Genomic DNA, 26,100 nt, shown 5'->3' with positions numbered 1-26,100 from the left:
ACTGCAGGGGCTGTTATTGATTGCAACAAAGGCAATGTCACTTTTCATTTTAATGGTAATGAGCATACGGTACACTTTCCGAGGAAACAACCTCAAGTCCACAGTATCAATTCTATTGGAAAAAACCCATCGATTATTATTGGAGGTTTTGAATTTCCTCTTCCTACTGTCAAAAAGAGATATGATATTATTATTATTGGGGATGTGCATATCCCCGTTGAGGTAACATAGTGTTATTCGAAATTTCTCCGGTTTCATGTTATTCGAGATGAGTTTGTTAACAAGACTTGATCAACCTTGTTAGTGGATTCCTTTTGATAAGCATGAGATGGATGAAGTTAGAAAGCACAACCTTCTGTACCCTCTCTCTACTTTCTGTTATTTAGAATAAATAAAGCAAAAATAGTATTTTTTCTGTCTGTTTTCTGAATTATCCGTGCAATACCAAAATACCCCGAAAATAAAAGTTCTCCAAATGCCCTGAAATTGAAATATGATTTTTTCTGGAATATTTGAGAATATTTGGTACTGAGAACACAACAGGGGGAGCAAGCACCTGGGCACGAGGGTCCAGGGCGTGCCCCCTACCTCGTGGGCCCATGGTGGCTCCCCTCCACTTATTCCTGCACCCACACACTTCTTCTTCCTCCAAAAAAAATCACCAACCAGCTCAAGCACGAGTTCTAGCTCATTTTGCTGTGATTTTCGATCCCCTTGCTCAAAGCACCTCTCACAAAACTACTTTGGGGGATTGTTCCTTGGTATGTGACTCCTCCATTGGTCCAATTAGTTTTTGTTCTAGTGCTTTATTCATTGCAAATTTGTGCTGCCTAGGTGACCATGTTCTTGAGCTTGCATGTCAAATTTATATGGTTCCAAGTAGTTCTAATGCATGATATAGGCTCTAGGCACTTGTAGGAGTAGTTGCTATCAATTTTGTTGAGCTTGGTTCACTTTTATTTGAAGTAACTAAAAATTTCAGAAATTTATCGGAGGAAGAAATATGTTTAGGAAAATGTACCAAGGTGGTCCTTCAAGGAAGCAAGGACCCAGGCTTGCAATGCGTGATGCTGATGATGAACCACCAAGGGACGCTCCAGTGCGGCCTTGTGAATGGCCTTCAGAGGACTTCATGGATCAAGCAGGAATTAAGGAAGAATTTAACGCATATTTTGTTGGGGAACGTAGTAATTTCAAAAAAATTCCTACGCACACGCAAGATCATGGTGATGCATAGCAACAAGAGGGGAGAGTGTTGTCCACGTACCCTCGTAGACCGACAGCGGAAGCGTTATCACAAGTCTTTGTCATAAACCGATTACCCTCCGCTCCAAATGGCTCTACCAAGGATCCCACAAAGTTCGCGGTTGATGTAGTCGTACGTCTTCACGATCCGACCGATCAAGTACCGAACGTACGGCACCTCTGAGTTCTACACACGTTCAGCTCGATGACGTCCCTCGAACTCCGATCCAGCCGAGTGTTGAGGGAGAGTTTCGTCAGCACGACGGCGTGGTGACGATGATGATGTTCCACCGACGCAGGGCTTCGCCTAAGCTCCGCAACGGTATTATCGAGGTGTAATATGGTGGAGGGGGGCACCGCACACGGCTAAGAGATCTCAAGGTTCAATTATTGCATGAATAATAAACATTTATCATGATATAAGGAAATATATAATACTTTATTATTGCCTATAGGGCATATTTCCTTCAGTCTCCCACTTGCACTAGAGTCAATAATCTAGTTCACATCGCCATGTGATTTAACATCAATAATTCACATCACCATGTGATTAACACCCATAGTTCACATCTCTATGTGACTAACACTCAAAGGGTTTACTAGAGTCAATAATCTAGTTCACATCGCTATGTGATTAACACCCAAAGAGTACTAAGGTGTGATCATGTTTTGATTGTGAGATAATTTTAGTGAACGGGTCTGTCACATTCAGATCCGTAAGTATTTTGCAAATCTCTATGTCTACAATGCTCTGCACGGAGCTACTCTAGCTAATTGCTCCCACTTTCAATCTGTATCTAGACCGAGACTTTAGAGTCATCTAGATTAGTGTTAAAACTTGCATCGACGTAACCCTTTACGACGAACCTTTTGTCACTTCCATAATCGAGAAACATTTCCTTATTCCACTAAGGATAATTTTGACCGCTGTCCAGTGATCTACTCCTAGATCACTATTGTACTCCCTTGCCAAAATCAGTGTAGGGTATACAATAGATTTGGTACACAGCATGACATACTTTATAGAACCTATGGCCAAGGCATAGGGAATGACTTTCATTCTCTTTCTATCTTCTGCCGTGGTCGGGCCTTGAGTCTTACTCAATTTCATACCTTGTAACACAGGCAAGAAGTCTTTCTTTGACTGTTGTATTTTGAACTACTTCAAAATCTTGTTAAGGTATGTACTCATTGAAAAAACTTATCAAGCGTCTTGATCTATCTCTATAGATCTTGATGCTCAATATGTAAGCAGCTTCACCGAGGTCTTTCTTTGAAAAACTCCTTTCAAACACTCCTTTATGCTTTGCAGAATAATTCTACATTATTTCCGATCAACAATATGTCATTCACATATACTTATCAGAAATGCTGTAGTGCTCCCACTCACTTTGTTGTAAATACAGGCTTCACCGCAAGTCTGTATAAAACTATATCCTTTGATCAACTTATCAAAGTGTATATTCCAACTCCGAGATGCTTGCACCAGTCCATAGATGGATCACTGGAGCTTGCATATTTTGTGAGCACCTTTAGGATTGACAAAACCTTCTGGTTGCATCATATACAACTCTTCTTTAATAAATCCATTAAGGAATGCAGTTTTGTTTATCCATTTGCCAGATTTCATAAAATGCGGCAATTGCTAACATGATTCGGACAGACTTAAGCATAGATACGAGTGAGAAACTCTCATCGTAGTCAACACCTTGAACTTGTCGAAAACCTTTGTGCGACAATTCTAGCTTTGTAGACAGTAACACTACTATCACTGTCTGTCTTCCTCTTGAAGATCCATTTAATCTCAATGGCTCGCCGATCATTGGGCAAGTCAACCAAAGTCCAGACTTTGTTCTTCATACATGGATCTCATCTCAGATTTCATGGCCTCAAGCCATTTCCCGGAATCTGGGCTCATCATCGCTTCCTCATAGTTCGTAGGTTCGTCATGGTCAAATAACATGACCTCCAGAACAGGATTACCGTACCACTCTGGTGTGGATCTCACTCTGGTTTACCTACGAGGTTTGGTAGTAACTTGATCTGAAGTTACATGATCATCATCATTAACTTCCTCACTAATTGGTGTAGGAGTCACAGGAACAGATTTCTGTGATGAACTACTTTCCAATAAGGGAGCAGGTATAGTTACCTCATCAAGTTCTACTTTCCTCCCACTCACTTCTTTCAAGAGAAACTCCTTCTCTAGAAAGGATCCATACTAAGCAACGAATGTCTTGCCTTCGGATCTGTGATAGAAGGTGTACCCAACTGTCTCCTTTGGGTATCCTATGAAGACACATTTCTCCGATTTGGGTTTGAGCTTATCAGGATGAAACTTTTTCACATAAGCATCACAACCCCAAACTTTAAGAAACGACAACTTTGGTTTCTTGCCAAACCACAGTTCATAAGGCGTCGTCTCAACGGATTTTGATGGTGCCCAATTTAACGTGAATGTAGTTGTCTCTAATGCATAACCCCAAAACGATAGCGGTAAATCAGTAAGAGACATCATAGATCGCACCATATCTAGTAAAGTGTGATTACGACGTTCGGACACACCATTACACTGTGGTGTTCCGGGTGGCGTGAGTTGCGAAACTATTCCGCATTGTTTCAAATGTAGACCAAACTCGTAACTCAAATATTCTCCTCCACGATCTGATCGTAGAAACTTTATTTTCTTGTTACTATGATTTTCAACTTCACTCTGAAATTCTTTGAACTTTTCAAATGTTTCAGACTTATGTTTCATTAAGTAGATATACCCATATCTGCTCAAATCATCTGTGAAGGTGAGAAAATAACGATATCCGCCACGAGCCTCAATATTCATCAGACCACACACATCTGTATGTATGATTTCCAACAAATCTGTTGCGCTCTCCATAGTTCCGGAGAACGGCGTTTTAGTCATCTTGCCCATGAGGCACGGTTCGCAAGCATCAAGTGATTCATAATCAAGTGATTCCAAAATCCCATCAGTATGGAGTTTCTTCATGCGCTTTACACCAATATGACCTAAACGGCAGTGCCACAAATAAGTTGCACTATCATTATTAACTTTGCATCTTTTGGCTTCATTATTATGAATATGTGTATCACTACGATCGAGATCCAACGAACCATTTTCGTTGGTGTGTATGACCATAGAAGGTTTTTTATTCATGTAAAAAGAACAACAATTGTTCTCTAACTTAAATGAATAACCGTATTGCAATAAACATGATCAAATCATATTCATGCTCAACGCAAACATCAAATAACACTTATTTAGTTTCAACACTAATCCCGAAAGTATAGGGAGTGTGCGATGATGATCATATCAATCTTGGAACTACTTCCAACACACATCGTCACCTTGCCTTTTACTAGTCTCTGTTTATTCTGCAACTCCCGTTTTCGAGTTACTACTCTTTAGCAACTGAACCAGTATCAAATACTGAGGGGTTGCTATAAACACTAGTAAGTACACATCAATAACATGTATATCCAATATACCTTTGTTCATTTTGCCATCCTTCTTATCCACCAAATACTTGGGGCAGTTTCGCCTCCAGTGACCAGTCCCTTTGCAGTAGAAGCACTTAGTCTCAGGCTTAGGTACAGACTTGGGCTTCTTCACTTGAGTAGCAACTTGCTTGCCATTCTTTTTGAAGTTCCCCTTCTTCCCTTTGCCCTTTTCTTGAAACTAGTGGTCTCGTCAACCATCAACACTTGATGTTTTTCTTGATTTCTACCTTCGTCGATTTCAGCATCACGAAGAGCTCGGGAACTACTTTCGTCATCCCTTGCATACTATAGTTCATCACGAAGTTCTACTAACTTGGTGATGGTGACTAGAGAATTCTGTCAATCACTATTTTATCTGGAAGATAAACTCCCACTTGATTCAAGCGATTGTAGTACCCAGACAATCTGAGCACATGCTCACTAGTTGAGCAATTCTCCTCCATCTTTTAGCTATAGTACTTGTTGGAGACTTCATATCTCTCAACTCGGGTATTTGCTTGAAATATTAACTTCAACTCCTAGAACATCTCATATGGTCCATGACGTTCAAAACGTCTTTGAAGTCCCGATTCTAAGCCATTAAGCATGGTGCACTAAACTATCAAGTAGTCATCATATTGAGCTAGCCAAACGTTCATAACGTCTGCATCTGCTCCTGCAATAGGTCTATCACCTAGCGGTGCATCAAGGACATAATTTTTCTGTGCAGCAATGAGGATAATCCTCAGATCATGGATCCAATCCGCATCTTTGCTACTAACATCTTTCAACATAATTTTTCTCCAGGAACATATCAAAAAATAAACACAGGGAAGCAACAACGCGAGCTATTGATCTACAACATAATTTGCAAAATACTATCAGGACTAAGTTCATGATAAATTTAAGTTCAATTAATCATATTACTTAAGAACTCCCACTTAGATAGACATCCCTCTAATCCTCTAAGTGATCACGTGATCCATATCAACTAAACCATGTCCGATCATCACGTGAGATGGAGTAGTTTCAATGGTGAACATCACTATGTTGATCATATCTACTATATGATTCACGCTCGACCTTTCGGTCTCCGTGTTCCGAGGCCATATCTGTTATATGCTAGGCTCGTCAAATTTAACCTGAGTATTCCGCGTGTGCAACTGTTTTGCACCCGTTGTATTTGAACGTAGAGCCTATCACACTCGATCATCACTTGGTGTCTCAGCACGAAGAACTTTCGCAACGGTGCATACTCAGGGAGAACACTTATACTTTGATAATTTAGTGAAGGATCATCTTATAATGCTACCGTCAAACAAAGCAAGATAAGATGCATAAAGGATTAACATCACATGCAATCAATATAAGTGATATGATATGGCCATCATCATCTTGTGCTTGTGATCTCCATCTCCGAAGCACCGTCCTGATCACCATCGTTACCGGCGCGACACCTTGATCTCCATCGTAGTATCGTTGCCGTCTCGCCAACTTATTGCTTTTACGACTATCGCTACCGCTTAGAGATAAAGTAAAACTATTACATGGCGATTGCATTTCATACAATAAAGCGACAACCATATGGATCCTGCCAGTTGCCAATAACTCGGTTACAAAACATGATCATCTCATACAACAAATTATATCACATCATGTCTTGACCATATCACATCACAACATGCCCTGCAAAAACAAGTTAGACGTCCTCTATTTTGTTGTTGCAAGTTTTACGTGGCTGCTACGGGCTTAGCAAGAACCGTTCTTACCTACGCATCAAAACCACAACGATAGTTTGTCAAGTTGGTGCTGTTTTAACCTTCGCAAGGACCGGGCGTAGCCACACTCGGTTCAACTAAAGTGAGAGAGACAGACACCCGCCGGTCACCTTTAAGCAACGAGTGCTCGCAACGGTGAACCAGTCTCGCGTAAGCGTACGCGTAATGTCGGTCCGGGCCGCTTCATCTCACAATACCGCTGAACCAAAGTATGACATGCTGGTAAGCAGTATGACTTATATCGCCCACAACTCACTTGTGTTCTACTCGTGCATAGCATCAACGCATAAAACCAGGCTCGGATGCCACTGTTGGGGAACGTAGTAATTTCAAAAAATTTCCTACGCACACGCAAGATCATGGTGATGCATAGCAACGAGAGGGGAGAGTGTTGTCCACGTACCCTCGTAGACCGACAGCGGAAGCGTTATCACAACGCGGTTGATGTAGTCGTACGTCTTCACGATCCGACCGATCAAGTACCGAACGTACGGCACCTCCGAGTTCTACACACGTTCAGCTCGATGACGTCCCTCGAACTCCGATCCAGCCGAGTGTTGAGGGAGAGTTTCGTCAGCACGACGGCGTGGTGACGATGATGATGTTCCACCGACGCAGGGCTTCGCCTAAGCTCCGCAACGGTATTATCGAGGTGTAATATGGTGGAGGGGGGCACCGCACACGGCTAAGAGATCTCAAGGATCAATTGTTGTGTCTCTGGGGTGCCCCCCTGCCACCGTATATAAAGGAGCAAGGGGGAGGCAGCCGGCCAAGGGGAGAGGCGCGCCATAGGGGGGAGTCCTACTCCCACCGGGAGTAGGACTCCTCCTTTCCTTGTGGGAGTAGGAGAAGGGAAGGGGGAAGGAGAAAGAAGGAAGGGTGCGCCCCCCTTCCCTAGTCCAATTCGGACCAGACCATGGGGAGGGGTGCGGCCACCTTTTGAGGCCTTTCTCTCCTTTCCCGTATGGCCGATTAAGGCCCAATACGAATTCCGTAACTCTCCGGTACTCCGAAAAATACCCGAATCACTCGGAACCTTTCCGAAGTCCGAATATAGTCGTCCAATATATCGATCTTTATGTCTCGACCATTTCGAGACTCCTCGTCATATCCCCGATCTCATCCGGGACTCCGAACTCCTTCGGTACATCAAAACTCAATAAAACTATCATCGTAACGTTAAGCGTGCGGACCCTACGGGTTCGAGAACTATGTAGACATGACCGAGACACGTCTCCGGTCAATAACCAATAGCGGGACCTGGATGCCCATATTGGCTCTCACATATTCTACGAAGATCTTTATCGGTCAGACCGCATAACAACATACGTTGTTCCCTTTGTCACCGGTATGTTACTTGCCCGAGATTTGATCGTCGGTATCTCGATACCTAGTTTAATCTCGTTACCGGCAAGTCTCTTTACTCGTTCCGTAATACATCATCCTGCAACTAACTCATTAGTCACAATGCTTGCAAGACTTATAGTGATGTGCATTACCGAGTGGGCCCAGAGATACCTCTCCGACAATCGGAGTGACAAATCCTAATCTCGAAATACGCCAACCCAACAAGTACCTTTGGAGACACCTGTAGATCACCTTTATAATCACCCATTTACGTTGTGACGTTTGGTAGCACACAAAGTGTTCCTCCGGTAAACGGGAGTTGCATAATCTCATAGTCAGAGGAACATGTATAAGTCATGAAGAAAGCAATAGCAACATACTAAACGATCGGGTGCTAAGCTAACGGAATGGGTCAAGTCAATCACGTCATTCTCCTAATGAGGTGATCCCGTTAATCAAATGACAACTCATGTCTATGGCTAGGAAACATAACCATCTTTGATTAACGAGCTAGTCAAGTAGAGGCATACTAGTGACACTCTGTTTGTCTATGTATTCACACATGTATTATGTTTCCGGTTAATACAATTCTAGCATGAATAATAAACATTTATCATGATATAAGGAAATATATAATACTTTATTATTGCCTCTAGGGCATATTTCCTTCATATTTGCGTAACGCTGATCTTGTGAGCTTCGAGGCAGAAAAGTGCCGTCAGTACCACTATCTCACTAGTTCCTTTGTGAGGAGGTTTGAATTTTCATCTACACACAATTCTCAAACTGTCCTGTTTGATCTTTATGAAAATTATTATACTATGGACTTAGAGGATTTTACCACTGCTTGCAAACTTCCACATTGGGGTAGTACTAGTGAACCTCGCAAATCTGAATTTAGAGATTTTTTTGCTAGTATAACTGTGGGGGGATCTAGAGACATAGCACAAGCTACCATAGGGAGCATTCATTTTCCTGCTATACGTTATTTTGCTCTCTTCATAGGTAGGTGCATAAATGGTAAGGATAAAGCATGTCACATGTGTGTCCCTGACCTCAGTGTTCTCAGGAGTGCTACGTTAGGAGATAAACATGATAATTTGGGAGCGATCGTTGCACGTAGGTTGCATAATAATAGATTTAATGGAGATTTCTTTGGTGGAATTTATGCAACACGTTTAGCTAATTTTCTTGGTGTAACCATACGTGAGGATGATATTGAGTTGCCTCCTGCTTATTTAGATTATGAAGCTATGGTTCGTCATCGTTTTGTTGAGAGGAACGATCAGTTCCTCCAGTACCGACTAATCTTTGACAGAAGACGTACCTATCACGTCGCTCTCCCTGCTTCTACCTTCTTTGACTTTCAGGCAAAGGGGAGATATTTCATAACCAGGGAGGAGGCGGATGAGTATAAGAGGAGGGCTGAGATAGCTCGCCTCCAAGCTGCAGCCCACAATGCAATAACTGCTGCATCTCAGTACGACCCCAATTATAACTATGGATATCCGCCAGGCCAGCCGTGGCAATAGACCAACTTAGGCCAAAAGCCTAAGCTTGGGGGAGTATGTATCTCTCACCGACATTACATTTATGTTCACACACTCATTGCTAGATGTCGGCGCTCATACTTTTTCACTGTAATATCCATGTTAGTTTATTTTCTTTTTTAAGATTTCTTCTTGTGTGTTTGATAAACCTTAGTAAAACCAAAAAAAATTAGTTGTAGCTTTAGCTAGTTTACTTTTCTGGCTGTAGTAGTAATTAAAAAGAAAACCCAAAAAGATTTCATGTTCTTCTTTTGCTTGTTGGGAGCTTTCCCGTGTAAATATTTTTATTTCTTTTCTTTTCTTTGGGGGTCGATAGGAGAAGACCATAATGAAATTGTTGAAGTGGCTTTTATATGCATTATTGTTGATTTAACCAAGAGCCCATATTACCTTGTCTTCTCCTGTTTATTGAATGCTCGCAGATTTCAGCTTAGTCCAATGCACGTGCACTATTATTATTATTATTCACATCGTTCGGTCGTGCAAGTGAAAGGCAATAATGACGATATATGATGGACTGATTGAGATGGGAGAAGCTGGTATGAACTCGACCTCTCTTGTTTTTGTAAATATGATTAGTTCATCGTTTCTGATTCAGCCTATTATGAATAAACATGTTTGCAATGACAATTAGAGATTATAGTTGGTTATGCCATGCTTAATTAGCTAGGAGTTTATAATGGTTTACCTTGCGTGCCAACATGCTATTAAAATGATTGTGATGTGGTATGATAGGGTGGTATCCCCCTTTGAATGATTCAAGTGACTTGACTTGGCACATGTAGTTGAAACAAATCAACATAGCCTTCATGATATTTATGTTCATGGTGGATTATATCCTACTCATCCTTGCACTCAATGTTTATTAATTTTAATGCATGTTCATGACTATTGTCACTCTCTAGTTGGTCGCTTCCCAGTCTTTTGCTAGCCTTCATACTAAGCAGGAATACTGCTTGTGCATCCAATCCCTTAAACCCCAAAGTTATTCCATATGAGTCCACTATACCTTCCTATATGCGGTATCCACCTGCCGTTCCAAGTAAATTTGTATGTGCCAAACTCTAAACCTTCAAATGAAATTCTGTTTTGTATGCTCGAATAGCTCATGTATGAACTAGGGTTGTCCGTATCTTCCATGTTAGGCGGGTTATTCTCAAGAGGAGTGGACTCCGCTCCTCACTCACGAGGAAATGGCTAGTCACCGGGATTCCCAGTCCCATGCTTTGTGCAAATCAAATCAAAATAATTGCAAACAAAACTCCCCCGGGGCTGTTGCTAGTTGGAGGCACTCGTTGTTTCGAGCCAGCCATGGATTGATGCTTGTTGGTGGAGGCGGAGTATAAACTTTACCATTCTGTTTGGGAACCGCCTATAATGTGTGTAGCATGGAAGATATCGCCATCTCTTGGTTGTTATGTTGACAACGAAAGTATGCCGCTCAAAATATTATTTATCTCTATTTCAAAATCGAGCTCTGGCACCTCTACAAATCCCTGCTTCCCTCTGTGAAGGGCCTTTCTATCTACTTTTATGTTGAGTCATCACCCTCTTATTAAAAAGCACCAGCTGGAGAGCACCGCTGTCATTTGCATCCATTACTATTAGTTTATATTGGGTATGAATATGACTGGATCTCTTTTACCATGAATTACAATGTTTAGTTGGTCCTTGATCTTTAAAGGTGCTCTGCATTTATGTTTTGCGATCTCAGAAAGGGCTAGCGAGATACCATCTTGTTATATCATATTATGATTGTTTTGAGAAAGTGTTGTCATCCGAGATTTATTATTATTGCTCGCTAGTTGATTATGCCATTGACATGAGTAAACACGAGACCTAAGAGTTATTGTGAATATGGTTAGTTCATAATCTTTGCTGAAAACTTGAATGCTGGCTTTACATATTTAGAACAACAAGAGCAAACAGAGTTTGTAAAAGTTTTTCTTTATCACTTTCAGTTTATCAACTGAATTGCTTGAGGACAAGCAAAGGTTTAAGCTTAGGGGAGTTGATACGTCTCCATCGTATCTACTTTTCCAAACACTTTTGCCCTTGTTTTGGACTCTTACTTGCATGATTTGAATGGAACTAACCCGGACTGACGCCGTTTTCAGCAGGATTGCCATGGTGTTATTTTATGTGCAGAAACAAAAGTTCTCGGAATGACCTAAAACTTCACGGAGATTATTTTTGGAAAATATAAAATATATTGGCGAAAGAATCAAGGCCAGGGGGCCCACACCCTGGGCACGAGGGTGGGGGCGCACCCTACCCCCCTGGGCGCTCCCCCCTGCCTCATGGGCCTCCTGGAGCTCCACCGACCTCAACTCCAACTCCATATATTCATGTTTGTGGAGAAAAAAATCAGAGAGAAAGATTCATCGCGTTTTACGATACGGAGCCACCGCCAAGCCCTAAAACCTCTCGGGAGGGCTGATCTGGAGTCCGTTCGGGGCTCTGGAGAGGGGAATCCGTCGCCATCGTCATCATCAACCATCCTCCATCACCAATTTCATGATGCTCACCGCCGTGCGTGAGTAATTCCATCGTAGGCTTGCTGGATGGTGATGGGTTGGATGAGATTTATCATGTAATCGAGTTAGATTTGTTAGGGTTTGATCCCTAGTATCCACTATGTTCTGAGATTGATGTTGCTATGACTTTTCTATGCTTAATGCTTGTCACTAGGGCCCGAGTGCCATGATTTCAGATCTGAACCTATTATGTTTTCATGAATATATGTGAGTTCTTGATCCTATCTTGCAAGTCTATAGTCACCTACTATGTGTTATGATCCGGCAACCCCGAAGTGACAATAATCGGGACCACTCCCGGTGATGACCGTAGTTTGAGGAGTTCATGTATTCACTATGTGTTAATGCTTTGGTCCGGTACTCTATTAAAAAGAGGTCTTAATATCCCTTAGTTTCCATTAGGACCCCGCTGCCACGGGAGGGTAGGACAAAAGATGTCATGCAAGTTCTTTTCCATAAGCACGTATGACTATATTCGGAATACATGCCTACATTACATTGATGAATTGGAGCTAGTTCTGTGTCACCCTATGTTATGATTGCTACATGATGAACCACATCCGGCATAATTTTCCATCGCCGATCCAATGCCTACGAGCTTTTCACATATTGTTCTTTGCTTATTTACTTTTCCGTTGCTACTGTTACAATCACTACAAAACCCAAAAATATTACTTTTGCTACCGTTACCGTTACTTCCATATTACTTTGCTACTAAATACTTTGCTGCAGATACTAAGTTATCCAGGTGTGGTTGAATTGACAACTGAACTGCTAATACTTGAGCATATTCTTTGGCTCCCCTTGTGTCGAATCAATAAATTTGGGTTGAATACTCTATCCTCGAAAACTGTTGCGATCCCCTATACTTGTGGGTTATCACAAGCCCAGTAGGCCCCATAGGGCAGAGTAGGAGAGTTAGGCCCAGAAGGCCTGCATTAGAGAGGAGCTCAATGCAGTGCCCGCGCCAGGGCTTATAACCTGGTCTTGGCACTCCTCAACTAGCGAGGTGGGACTAAACTTGCCGCACCGCACCTGCGCCAGTGCACCCCTTTAGTACCGGGTCGTGACTCCAACCGGTACTAAAGGGGGGGTCTTTAGTACCGGTTAGAGTCATGACCCGGTACTAAAGGGGTGCCGTTCCCGCCGCTTGGCCTGGCAAAATTTGACCTTTAGTACCGGTTGGTGGCTCCAACCGGTACTAAAGGTCATTCCTATATATACAACACTTACGAAAATTTTGCAGTTTCATCTCCACTTCTTCTCCTCTGCTTCAACGTCGCAGCCGCCCCCGTCCCGCGCCGTCGCCACCCCCGTCGCGCGCCGTCGCCACCCCCGTCGCGCGCCGTCGCTGTCCTCGTCGCCACCACCCCCGTACCCATCGACGCCCCGACCCCTCCTTGCTGTCCCCGTCGTCGCCGTCTCGCCACCGCCCCGGCCCGTACGCCGCCGCCTCCCGTCGCCTCTCCGCGCCCCGGCCCGTCGCCCCGCTGTGAGAACCCCGGCCGGCATGGCCGGCCGCCCCCAAGCCCGCACACACACACAGGGGCTTGGGGGATCTACGAAGGTTAACCAATGAAAAAAGACCTGAGCGACAAAAAAAACTAAACCTAATCGCCCACTCCCTCGCGCCGTGCTGGATCGAGGGGACGAGGAGCTCCTGCCTCCCCGACGGCCGGCCTCCTCCTCGCCCCGCCGCTGCGTCCGGCGCCGCCACGGCCTCTGGAGCCAGGGAAGCCATGGCCTGAGCTCGGCCTCGAGGTCCCCGCCGCCGTCTCCTGCAGCTTCTGCCCCGCCGCCTCACCGCCCGAGCTCGCCGTCGCACCAACCTCGGCGCCGCGCCGCCGCCGGCTCTGGCGCGGATCTGGGCATGGCAGCGCGAAGTGGCCGTTTCTCTGGCTCGATCTGCTGCTACGGTGTCCAGGCGGCCGGAAGGAGATGGTCGGTGGTTGAGGGGCTGTAGGCGCGCTGGTCTTACACGGTGAGGGTTGGCAAGGTGGGCTACTCGGGTCCACTGGTTGGATGGTTAAGGTTGCCGGCGAAAGCTGAACTCCGGCAGTGGCCGGAGTTGTCGATGGCGGCACCGGCAGGCCGTTTCCTTGCTGAAGGTATCAATGTTGCAGTCCTCACCTTCCACTGCCCCATGCCTCCCCCTGTGATTCATTGAAAACCTGATTCTTTTTCTTAACCTGAAGGTATCAATGCTTGGACATGAACTCTGTTGTCATCCTATTTTAACAATATTAGGCCCAAATTTGATGTATTTTCATAACGCTGAGCTCTGTTGTCATCCTATTTTCTACAATCTTATGCTATTCTTTTTCTTCCATTCGTTTGCTTAACATTATATTCTCTGTAGATATGTCAAATTTGATGTGTTTGAAAGATGACTAAGAGTAGCAGTACTGTCGTATGGCCGGCTTAATTAATATTCCAACCACCAATCGTGGCTACTAACTACCAAGAAAAGCAGTCATATGTGTACCTTTACTAAGAGTAGCAGTTCCTGAAGTTTATATATTGCAGACTGCGGTGTGGTGGTCAATAAATCATGTCAAATGTTGTAGGGTGCTCGAAGTAATGAGTTTGCTGCTGCTTCAAGGTTGGAAGAAACATTCAACTTCTACCATACTACCAGTCCTGATGTAGCTAAGCTTTTCCACATTGACCCTGCAGCCAAGTGCACCTCTGTAGTCTTGCTGAAGAAAGAGGAGGAGAAGTTGAACGTATAAGGTATTTTTATCACTAACTTGGTTCAGCTTCCAGCAGCTGCATTTTCTTTCTATGCATATTAGATTATTTGACCTATGAATTCAATATAAATGTACCGTGCTTTGTGCTGACAATGAGTTCAGAGCATCTAGCATTGCCGAAGTCATATCGGTTAACACACTAACACTGATCACCACCCTCACACAGGAAAATGCCTCTGCGATATTTGATAGTCCAGTCAAGAAACCAATATGTTCCGTCCTCCTCTATTTTGCAATAACTCGCTCGGTTTTCCCGATCCTTCGTGTCCTTTTCCTATCAAGGCTGGTAGTTATTCCTCTTCTTGATTGTTTTGTGTGTCGTCACAGGTGTCGTGGCCGGAGGCCACATGGACCCCACCTCCGCCGCAGGGGTGACGTGTATTTCCTCTTGCTTCACCGCCTTATAGCCAAGCAGACCAGGAGTGACCTCCTCTCCTACTACACCAGCGGCCTTCACTGGCTCTGGAGACATGGTGGCCATTGACGCTCCGACGCCGATGAGTAATCAGTTCCATCATTGACATATAACCTGACAAGGTAGTGGCACATGCTCTCCTCATCGTGATATGATCTAATTGTTGTTCGCTTGATCTTGATGTGTCGTTTGCTGCCTGTTTATCTTTACTTTAATTTCTCACTACAGAGTATACTCTCATTCCATGATTTATCTCTACTTTAACTGCTCACTTCATCTCACAGTTGTTGGGCAGGATGGGTTCCGTTGGCGTTGTGGTCCAGACACAATAATTCTTTGAAGCAGCGCCGTAGTGGAATGATGTAAAAAAAAGTGTGATGTGCCACAATCTGGATGAAATGATTTCTAGCTGCTATGAGGAACGAAGCTTAATCGGTGACTGCACTCTTTTTAACCAAGCTTCAGTCTAAGGTAAATGATACCACATATTATGACTCCTCTTTTTAATCTTCTATTTCTCATGCTGAAGTGTTGCTATTAATACTTGTATGTTAATTTAGCTATTGGAATCCTTCGTCATCTTCCTCTTTGGTTAGTAATTATTTGGGAGATAATCACTTTGGGGTTTCAGGCACCTTGGTATGCACATGGCAATGCAGAGCCCAAGAATATGATTCTGGACAGTAACCTGTAGTTTCATCAACCATACTTCTGGTCATACTACTGTACCTACAATCACTCTCATTCAATTTTTTAGAGGAACTGCATTTCACCGATCTGGACATTCAGTTAAGGAATTTGAAAGGTTCAGGTCATACATGATTGATATGTGCATTTAATTGCAAGGTCGAAACTTTTACTGAGATGCTTCTTTGACCCATTACAAGTTATGAATGACACACTTATTTTCAAGTTTGACGTCTAATTGCTCCCTTCTTCTTGATGCATAATTTTCAGCAATCAAGGTTGGTAGCTACCTTACCCTGTCCTCGCATAGTTAATAGAAATCCAATTTAAGGTTTTATAATTAAATACAACGCCAAGAAGTACTACCGCGGGCATCATGTGTGCTTGAAACAAATCTTCTCTTTTTCTAAAAGAGTGGTATCAATTTGTTCGGAATTAGAATATTCCTCTTTTTGAAACACTCACATGTCTTTTGATTATTCTAACCTGGGACTAAGTACAGTTGGATGCAAGCTTGATATGTAAGTACGTCTTAGTTTAATTATTAGTCCTTGACCATGAGCAAGAATCTAGCTAGATGGGCTTTCATGTTACACATATATGCTTGTTACTGTTTTGCGAGCTAATATCTATTAATTAATTAGTTAGATGCTTGAATTAACCTGTACAAACTATTATTGGTTATCACCGTCCACCGTCTTCGTTTGGTTGTAAGTTGTTGACCATTAGCAAGAAGCTAGCTAATTGTGTGTGCATGCCACAAACGTGCACATATATCAGTTGTTGCGAGTTAAGATCATCTGCCAACTACCTTTATATGTAATTGTGTGCTGCATTCTCACTGCTTCCAGTAGATACTATCATTTCAGAGTTCACCTAAAATTTGCAATGTTCAAATTTTTGGGATCAAAATACAACTTTTTTTAAATTTAAGCCAATATAAAGTGTGTGCAGGTTGACTTTTAAACCATTTTTGCTTACAAGAAGCTTATCAGTTGTAATGTTTAGCACCTACATAACCTGATGGTCTTGTAGTGACTTGGGATTGGCGATTAAAGAAACATGGGTATCGAGCATATTAATGTGAGAAGTAGATATACAATATGTTATAAAGGAGAAGACAAGTAAATATTGAGTGTGAAAGATAAGTATGATTTTTTTACTATCATATGAATTATTGAATTTAATCTGGTATTCAACCCCTCAAAATTAGATTTAATACATGCTACTACACCATTACTTATCTCTACTATTAAAGGAGAATTTGACAAGTAATCAAGCAAGTCAGCACTATCGTCGATGGAAGTTGTCGTGCGGAGATGGAAGTTGACAAGTAAGTTTCTCCATGAAGCAGATCTGATGTGAAGCTTGTGCCAGATAAAAGGTTAATTGAGTTCTCATCTCCAATATGTGTGCATTCTAACTATCCTTGTTGATTCAGTGGTTCCATGATGCTACATTTCACTTGTTTTTCACCTCTTGATGCTACTATGGACAGAAGGCGTTTGCTAATTTGCACTTTAATATTTTTTCTGATAAACTGTGCCAATATCACATGCATTATGATTTTTAAATTATTGATCCCTGCTATAATGTAACGTGCCCACATAACAAGTATTCCGCAATCTTCGCAAGCATGTATTTGTATGTCTAACTGTAGGTGGAAGAACAAGATCCACTGTGTGTGCAACGGCAACAATAAATATCATGTCATTAGGGAGACTTCTGATAATTCTACTCTGCATTTTTTTTGCTTTAGTAGAAGTGTTCTGCCGCATTATTCAACTATGTGTGACCAATCTGACACACCTCAGGAGTTCTCTCTCTCTCTCTCTCTCTATATATATATATATATATATATATATATATATATATATATATATATATATATATATATATGACTGAACAGTTGATTTAGGTTTTTTTTCTCAAGTGGGGATGCAAATTGGGCATCAAGGTGTACGACAGAGGATGACAAACGATTACGTTCTGTACGTTAGTCCGCGTACAACTTAAAAGTTGATTGATACTTTTCATTTTATATTGATGTTCCCTCCAGCGAGAACAATTTTTTGACTGGATGTGTTTAATTAGATATGCTCTTTTATTTGTGCGAAGTTGTTCAGACTTTTCTTTGATTCATTATTTTAGTTGCATAAAAAAGGAGTATGAGTACTGTTTGGTTCCATGCAGGACCAACCAAGGAAGAGAAGCAAATCACAACCCTTTAGTTCATGGTCTAGGAGCAGGAAGGTACACATCCATCTTTGTGATATTCTGATATGAATATGCATAGTACTACGTACAGAATCCCTCAATTGTGTACATAGGTCATCAAGTAATGGTTAGTAATTCACACTTCTGCTTCACCTTTCAGTTAATTATCCGCTTTCAAGTATTTGTTGCCGAAGTGAGCATCTAATTGCAGGAATTCTGTGAGGTAACCATCTCAATCTTTTTGTCACAAGGCTCTTGCGCGGCAGAGATTTTTGCTTGGTCATAAATGAATTAGTTCCATTCTTTGACAGTAAGAGAATGGAGCCAGATGGAGGAACATCAGCATTGATGCCAACAGTTCCATTCTCTTGTTGTAGTAGTGTCTTAATTGGAAGAATATTTTGATGATGTTGATTGCTTTCTGTTCTCATCTTTTCATCATTTTAGATCACTTTCTGGATAGTTCAATACTATATTTTTGGGATTAACTGTAACATTATGTGAATATACATGTTTATAGTTAAAATCTATGTTCATCAGCAATCAGCCTTCTAACTAAATAATAGTTTCTCTCGCTGGTACACGATTTGAGGCATAGGAGGGAGGGGCACGTTGCGATGTCGTCTTTGGTCATGGCTATAGCTTATGAGAAGAATGGGATTTATGCTTTGGCAGACTGCCCCGTGGTTAGCAAGTCATTATTGCCGCCTCCGCTTCCCAAGTTGCCTCGGCTTGCTGTTGGTGTGTGCTGCTTCTGCAGCTCCTGCCAGCCGCCTCTTAGGTTGGGTTTTGCTGCCACTACTGAAGTTTTCATTGCCAAGGCAAGGCATCGTCGTCTTACTTGCAAGGCACACATTGCACTGCGGGCAACATTTTGCTATGCATGGCCACTCATGTCAAAGCTGGGTTCCAGTTTGACGACCTCTCTACCAAGTCCCCATGTTCTTCTTCCCTGTACTTTCTCCATCTGCTGTTATACTCTCTTGCAAGTACGGCTTATCCAGTTTGATGTCATGTTGCTTCGGCAGTTGTGTATTAACCCCTCAAGGAAGAAGAGGGGGGGGGGGGGGGGCGGAGATGGAAGTTGTAGGCGCGTGCCCCCGACCGACCGTCGTTAGACCAGGATGAGCTAGCGGCGGTGGTCGTCGAGGACTCTAAGCATCCGCGGATTGTCGTGGCGTAGTGGTGCCACCGAGGGCACCAACATCAGCAGTAGATGCAACAACAGCGGCAGCGGTAAGAGACATAGGCCAAGGATAGGGATAGAGCAACTCAGCCACAATAATTTTTTACTAATTATGAGATGTTTCTTATTTATTCTGGATATGATCTACTCCCTACATTTCATAATGTAGTGCTCTTGAGAGGTGGAGCATTAAAGAGCAAATCAACTGGGCCCAGGCCTTCATGGCTTCGTCCCCTACTTTCTACTGATCCATGCCAACTGTGTAGTTATTTACTTTGGAAAGGCCGAGATATATTTCACATTTAACAGAAAAGTTCACACTGCAATTGTCTCTACAAAGTTATGTTTTGTTTTCATTATTTGTTTATGTAACTCAGTTTTGGACTTGGTACTCATCTTGACAATAGTGTTTTTAGATGGTGCTGGGGAATAGATTCAGTTGAGTGGTGGAGTTAGCACTTGCTCATGGTCATGGATGACTCTTCCTCATAGATGGATGTATGTTTAGTACTCCGTCAGTTTCATAATTCTTGTCGGGCTTTTAGTTCAAAGTAAAACCATGACAATAACTATGGAACGGAGGGAGTACTTATTTGTCGAACCGGAGTTAGTACGTGCATGGTGTGTGGTAACTACTCTTGCATTTGATTTTTTTGTGCTTTTAGTCTTTTAGAGGCTTTGTACTCCATTGATACACATGTGGCATATTTGCAGGATAGATAATGCTTCATTGGTAGCACACACAGTGCATCTAGAGAAATACGGGGATATATTCTTCAGTGGACATTCAGCTAGAATACATATGCATTTTCCATATACTTCAGAGTTTTTTCTCTCAAGGGAGCTGCATTTTTTTGAGAAACGGAATAACACATATTGGTTTTTTTCATGGTATTAGCCACCTCTATTGTGCGTCTCAATCATTTAAATTTTGGGCATTGTACTATCATGCATCAGTTTTGCAATAAATTTGTAGAAGTTTTTGCCTCCAAGAATATAATGAGAAATATTTGCCGCAACTAAACTTTGTTGAGCATTTCTATTAACACTTTCCTCTTCTCCTATTAGATGTAATGATCTAGACCAAAGCAACCCTCATGTATATTCATACTATACTAGAAGGCCACCGAAGAATTTTACAGAACAAGAGAAGATGACGTGCACAGTATCTTTAAGATGACTTCCCTCACCATGTGGCATGCACTTTTTGGTTTTACTTTAGCGCAATTGCCATGTATGTAAGGGATGCAATTAGGTTGAATATTGCAATTGTAGTTTTTTCTGAACTTTTTCAACACCCCAGCATTAGTAAAATACTCCCCCCATTCCATAATGTAAGACGTTTTTGCAAGCTATATGTTTGTTATACATTATATTGCCGGAAATCAAGAATTTACTCTTTTTGACTAATATTGTGTTTTAATAGTCCATTTCCTGTGTTTCAAAGGGCTGCGATAGTGCATCTTGCTATGCATGGCCACTCATGTCAAAGCTGGTTCCAGTTTGACGACCTCTCTACCAAGTCTCCATGTTCTTTCCTGTACTTTCTCCATCTGCTGTTATACTCTCTTGCAAGTACGGCTTATCCAGTTTGATGTCATGTTGCTTCGGCAGTTGTGTATTAACCCCTCAAGGAAGAAGAGGGGGGAGGGGGGGAGATGGAAGATTTAGGCGCGTGCCCCCGGGCGACCATCGTTACACTAGTAGAAATAGGGCTTTGGTCACAGGGCAGTATTCACATTAGTCCCGGTTCAGTCACGAACCGGGACTAATGTGAGCATTCGTCCCGGTTCGTGCGGCTAAGGCATTAGTCCCGGTTCACCTGGGCCCTTTAGTCCCGGTTGGTGCCACGAACCGGGACTAAAGGGTGCGATGCCCATTAGTCCCGGTTGGTGCCACCAACCGGTAGTAATGGGCTTTGAGGCATTAGTACCGGTTCATGGCACGAACCGGTACTAAAGGTCCCATTTTCAAACTCTACACCACCACCACCCACCCACCCCCCCTGTGGACCGCCTTTTCAGTTTTAGAAAAAACAAAAGAAAATGATGGAAATATCAAAAAAATAAAATAAAATAAGTTTCCCATGTGATATGTGGTCTAGTTGTTGGGAAAATTAACAAATATGAATTTCGACTTTATTTGCAAAATCTCTCTGGAATTTATAAAATGGGCATAACTTTTGCATACGAACTCGGATGAAAAAGTTTTTTATATGAAAAATCATCTACTGGAAAAGTTACATCCGAATTTAACAGGGGTAACTTGTTAAACATTTTCAAAATCCTCAAAAACCTAACAGAAAAAAAGATACGGGGCTTTTAAGATGTGGAGAGGCAAAAAAATTCAAAAAAATTCAAACTGTGGTCAAACTATGGTCAAACAATGGTCAAACTAATTATTCTAGAATATTAGTGTTACTAAATAATTATTTCAGTTATTTTGAATTTTGGTCAAATCTGGTCAAACTGTGGTCAAACTGTGGTCAAACAATGGTCAAACTAATTATTCAAGAAATATTAGTGAAATGTGTCACTTCATGCTCAAGCAAAATTCCTGAGGGTTAATAGGATTGACATCTTACTATTGTCAGGAAAACAACAAGTGCAGACTTGGAAACGAGGGAGAATAGAACCCGGAAGTTAAGCGTGCTCAGGCTGGGGGAGTGGGAGGATGGGTGACCGTTCGGGAAGTTAGATGATTTGGAATGATGATGGGTGATTAGAGATTAGAGGATAAATTGAGCAGTGATGAGGGGTGATGATTAGAGATTAGAGGTTAAAATAATTCAGAAATTTGAAAATCAAAAAAAAAATTCAAAAAAAAATCATAAAATTTTCTTTAGTCCCGGGTGGAGCTCCACGTGGCCGCGGCCTTTAGTCCCGGTTCGTGTAAGAACCGGGACTAAAGGGGAGAGGCATTACTAACGACCCTTTAGTCCCGGTTCAAAAACCGGGACTAAAGGGCCTTACCAACCGGGACAAAAGCCCCCTTTTCTACTAGTGTTAGACCAAGATGAGCTAGCGGCGGTGGTCGTCGAGGACTCTAAGCATCCGCGGATTGTCGTGGCGTAGTGGTGCCACCAAGGACACCAACATCAGCAGTAGATGCAACAACGGCGGCAACAGTAAGAGACATAGGCTAAGGATAGGGATAGAGCAACTTAGCCACAATAATTTTTTACCAATTATGAGATGTTTCTTATTTATTCTGGATATTATCTACTCCCTACATTTCATAATGTAGTTCTCTTGAGAGGTGGAGCATTAAAGAGCAAATCAACTGGGCCAGGCCTTTGTGGCTTCGTCCCCTACTTTCTACTGATCCATGCCAACTGCGTAGTTATTTACTTTGGAAAGGCCTAGATATATTTCACATTTAACAGAAAAGTTCACACTGCAATTGTCTGTACGAAGTTATGTTTTGTTTCCATTATTTGTTTATGTAACTCAGTTTTGGACTTGGTACTCATCTTGACAATAGTGTTTTTAGATGGTACCGGGGAATAGATTCAGTTGAGTGGTGGAGTTAGCACTTGCTCATGGTCATGGATGACTCTTCCTCATCGATGGATGTATGTTTAGTACTCCGTCAGTTTCATAATTCTTGTCGTGCTTTGCGTTCAAAGTAAAACCATGACAAGAAATAGGGAACAGAGGGAGTACTTATTTGTCGAACCGGAGTTAGTACGTGCATGGTGTGTGGTAACCATTGTTTTTAAGGCGGGCATATTCGTAAGGCGCTGGGGGCGCCTTATCGCCTAAGCGTCCAAGGCGGGACGCCTTAAAAACAATGGTGGTAACTACTCTTGCATTTCAATTTTCTTTTGTGCTTTTAGTCTTTTAGAGGCTTTGTACTCCATTGATATACATGTGGCGTATGTGCCGGATAGATAATGTTTCATTGGTGCTTTCATCGGCATACATGAATATATTCTTCAGTGGACATTTAGCTAGAGTACACATGCATTTTTCATATACTTCAGTGTTTTTTCTATCAAGGGAGCTGCATTTTTTTAGAAAGGGAATAACACATATTGGTTGTTTTCATGGTATTAGCCACCTCTATTGTGGGTCTCAATCATTTAAATTTTGGTCATTGTACTATCATGCATCAGTTTTGCAATAAATTTGTAGAAGTTTTTGCCCCCAAGAATATAATGAGAAATATTTCCCTATTGGTTCTGTGTTTTGATTGCAAATTCTTGAGAAAGGGAATAACCCATTCAGAAACTCTATACGAAGTTGGTGCACATTGGTTCTGGGTTGGTATATTTCCTTATGTAGCCTTTGTTCAGGTAAATCAGACAGTGATGGGGACTATAGGTGGCCTCTCTTTTTACCCATCACTGTTATTGTTAATGAGTCTAACAATGAACTGACTACATCTCCATCTTTTCACCTTTGTTATCAGAGAGATTCTCAAAGGTACAAAATATTATGTCGGCACTTTAAGTCTCCCATTTTGATTGCCGTGATTTGCAATTTGTGTGTGAGGGCAGTAGTAAGCTCTCGTGCAGTTACGTTGTTGCTAGGCGCTACATTCTCCTGTGATTGTCCAAGCGAAGGTTCTCGAAAACAGCATAGCCATTTATGTTGCTTCTATTAGGTGTGGCTGACAAAGACGGGGGCGATTTGGGCACGCGAAAGTCACTGAAAATCAAGACAAATCCTACGTTTCTACATATGAAATTTAACATATAACTCTTGCAATCTACTCCCTCCGTCCCAAAATTCTTGTCTTATATTTGTCTAAATACGAATATATCAAGTCACATTTTAGTATTAGATACATCCGTATCTAGACAAATCTAAGATAAGAATTTTGGAACGGATGAAGTATTTCTAGAGCCCGTGGCAACGCACGGGCACCCTACTAGTTATATACAGGAAAGAGGATGTTCTGTTTGACTTGTAGCAGGAAGAATAATATGGCTACCCTTTTATATCCGCCCCATTGATTTCCGGCATGATCTTTTCCCTATTTAACAAGAGATCGTATCGCTTTACTAATTAATACTAGTATTTGATACCAAGTGGTCAGCTTGGTAACCTATCAACAAAAATTGCAATAAAAAAAATACTAGTATTTGATTTGATTGACCTCGACTCCTCCTCCCGCGCCCTCCTGCAGGCGAGAAGCTTCTGCTTCATCCTCATGGCCCAGGCGACGAAGTTCACGTGGGGCGCTGCGAGTCGTAACGCTTTTGTCCCGATGGCGTTCACGGCGACGTTCATGTCATGGGGGCTGATATCGACTTTGGCCGGAGCTTCGGCGCGAAGCCAGGGAGGCGGTGCGGTGGGCGACGGACTACCTTATGAAGGCCGCGGCGACCCCCAGCATGGTGTACGTGCAGGTGGGGGACGCGTTCCGCGATCACTCGTGCTGGGAGCGGCCGGCGGACATGGACACGCCGCGCATCATCTACAAGGTTGACCGCGCACCCGGGCTCCGACGTGTCCGCGCAGGCCACGGGGTCCATCGTCTTCCGCGAGGCCGATCCGGCCTACTCCAAGCCACTCCTGACCATGTCGTGTCGGTGTTCGACCTGGAGCCGGTACGGGCGGCAGCACCGAACGCATGCCCAGCTCGTCCCCGGGAGCACGCCCACCTGCTAGTGGTAGGGAGTGCGGGTGGAAGCACCGGCATGGGCGCGGCAGCGAGCGGTCTCCACCTCCGGGACGCAGGTCGCCGGCGACCTCCTCGCACACAACCTGTTTGTGAGAATGTTCAAACAAATATACTAGCAGAAAAAAAGAAAATAAAAAAGTATTGGGTAAATTATGGAATCCTTTTATCACTGATATAGTTTTGCTCATCCATTTCAGATAAGAACTTAATTACAGATTTAATTAACATGAAGCAAATGGTCACGTAAGTTAAAAAATAAACAATCATTGTATAGGGTTTTCAGCACAATAGGAAATATAGTTTTTTTTCATCATGTAGAATGTTCTGAATACAATTTATAAAAAAGAGAAAAATACATTGGGAATATGTTTCTCTTGCAAGAGTCAGGGAAATTACAATAATGAAATTACTATTTACCAGCAAGCAATGACTGCTCAGGCATGAGTGCAAAAATAATAAGGTGATGTAGGCGGGCTGAAGGACTTTTAATATTATATCTTTGCTGAGTTACATGAGAGAAGAGGAGAGAGAACAGAAGCGAGTTGTAGATTTACGCCGGCTGTAGCACGGGCTCCAAGAAGCACGGGTTGTAGTACGGGTCATGTGGTAGAAAAGTAGTACTTCCTTGTAGCCCACTACTATATATATTGGTTATTACGTTGGCTATAAATGACATGACAACATGTTATAACTATCAATCGGCTATATTATTAACCATGTGTCGACGTCGGAGCCGGCGATCTATAGGGCGATGCAACCCCTTTCTTGGCTCGGCAAGGGGGGTGCACCGAGCGCAAAGAGCAAGACGACGAGGGACTCAACGGTTTTTACCCAAGTTCAAGCCGCTGAGAAGCGTAAAACCCTACTCCTGCTTTGGTTTATTGATGGGTGTGTGCAAAGGTACGCGGAGCGCTCTCCTCCGGCAAGTCGCAAAGGGAGGGCAGCTGCACGAATACATATGCGGGAGGTTGCGAAGGGTTCGAACCCTCGTAAAGGTTGCTCTGGTCCTCCTTTTACAGCTCAAGGGGTTACCACAGTGGCAAAGGGTCATTACAGGGTGATTAGATAGATACAGAACTATCATACCTAACTCTGCTAGTTAGGACAAAATGCATTAAATGCATCGCTAGGTGTCGTCAAGACGATGAGCTCCGGAAAGGTTGCTGCACCGCTTGCTCATCTACCTCTTATTAGCTTGACACGCCATTAGGACGGGTGTCAATAAAGGTGATTTTCCCTCTGGCGAGCCGACACGTGCG

Source organism: Aegilops tauschii, chromosome 3, assembly GCF_002575655.3.
Source record: "Aegilops tauschii subsp. strangulata cultivar AL8/78 chromosome 3, Aet v6.0, whole genome shotgun sequence".
Lineage (NCBI taxonomy): Eukaryota > Viridiplantae > Streptophyta > Magnoliopsida > Poales > Poaceae > Aegilops > Aegilops tauschii.
This window is presented reverse-complemented; position numbering follows the sequence as displayed.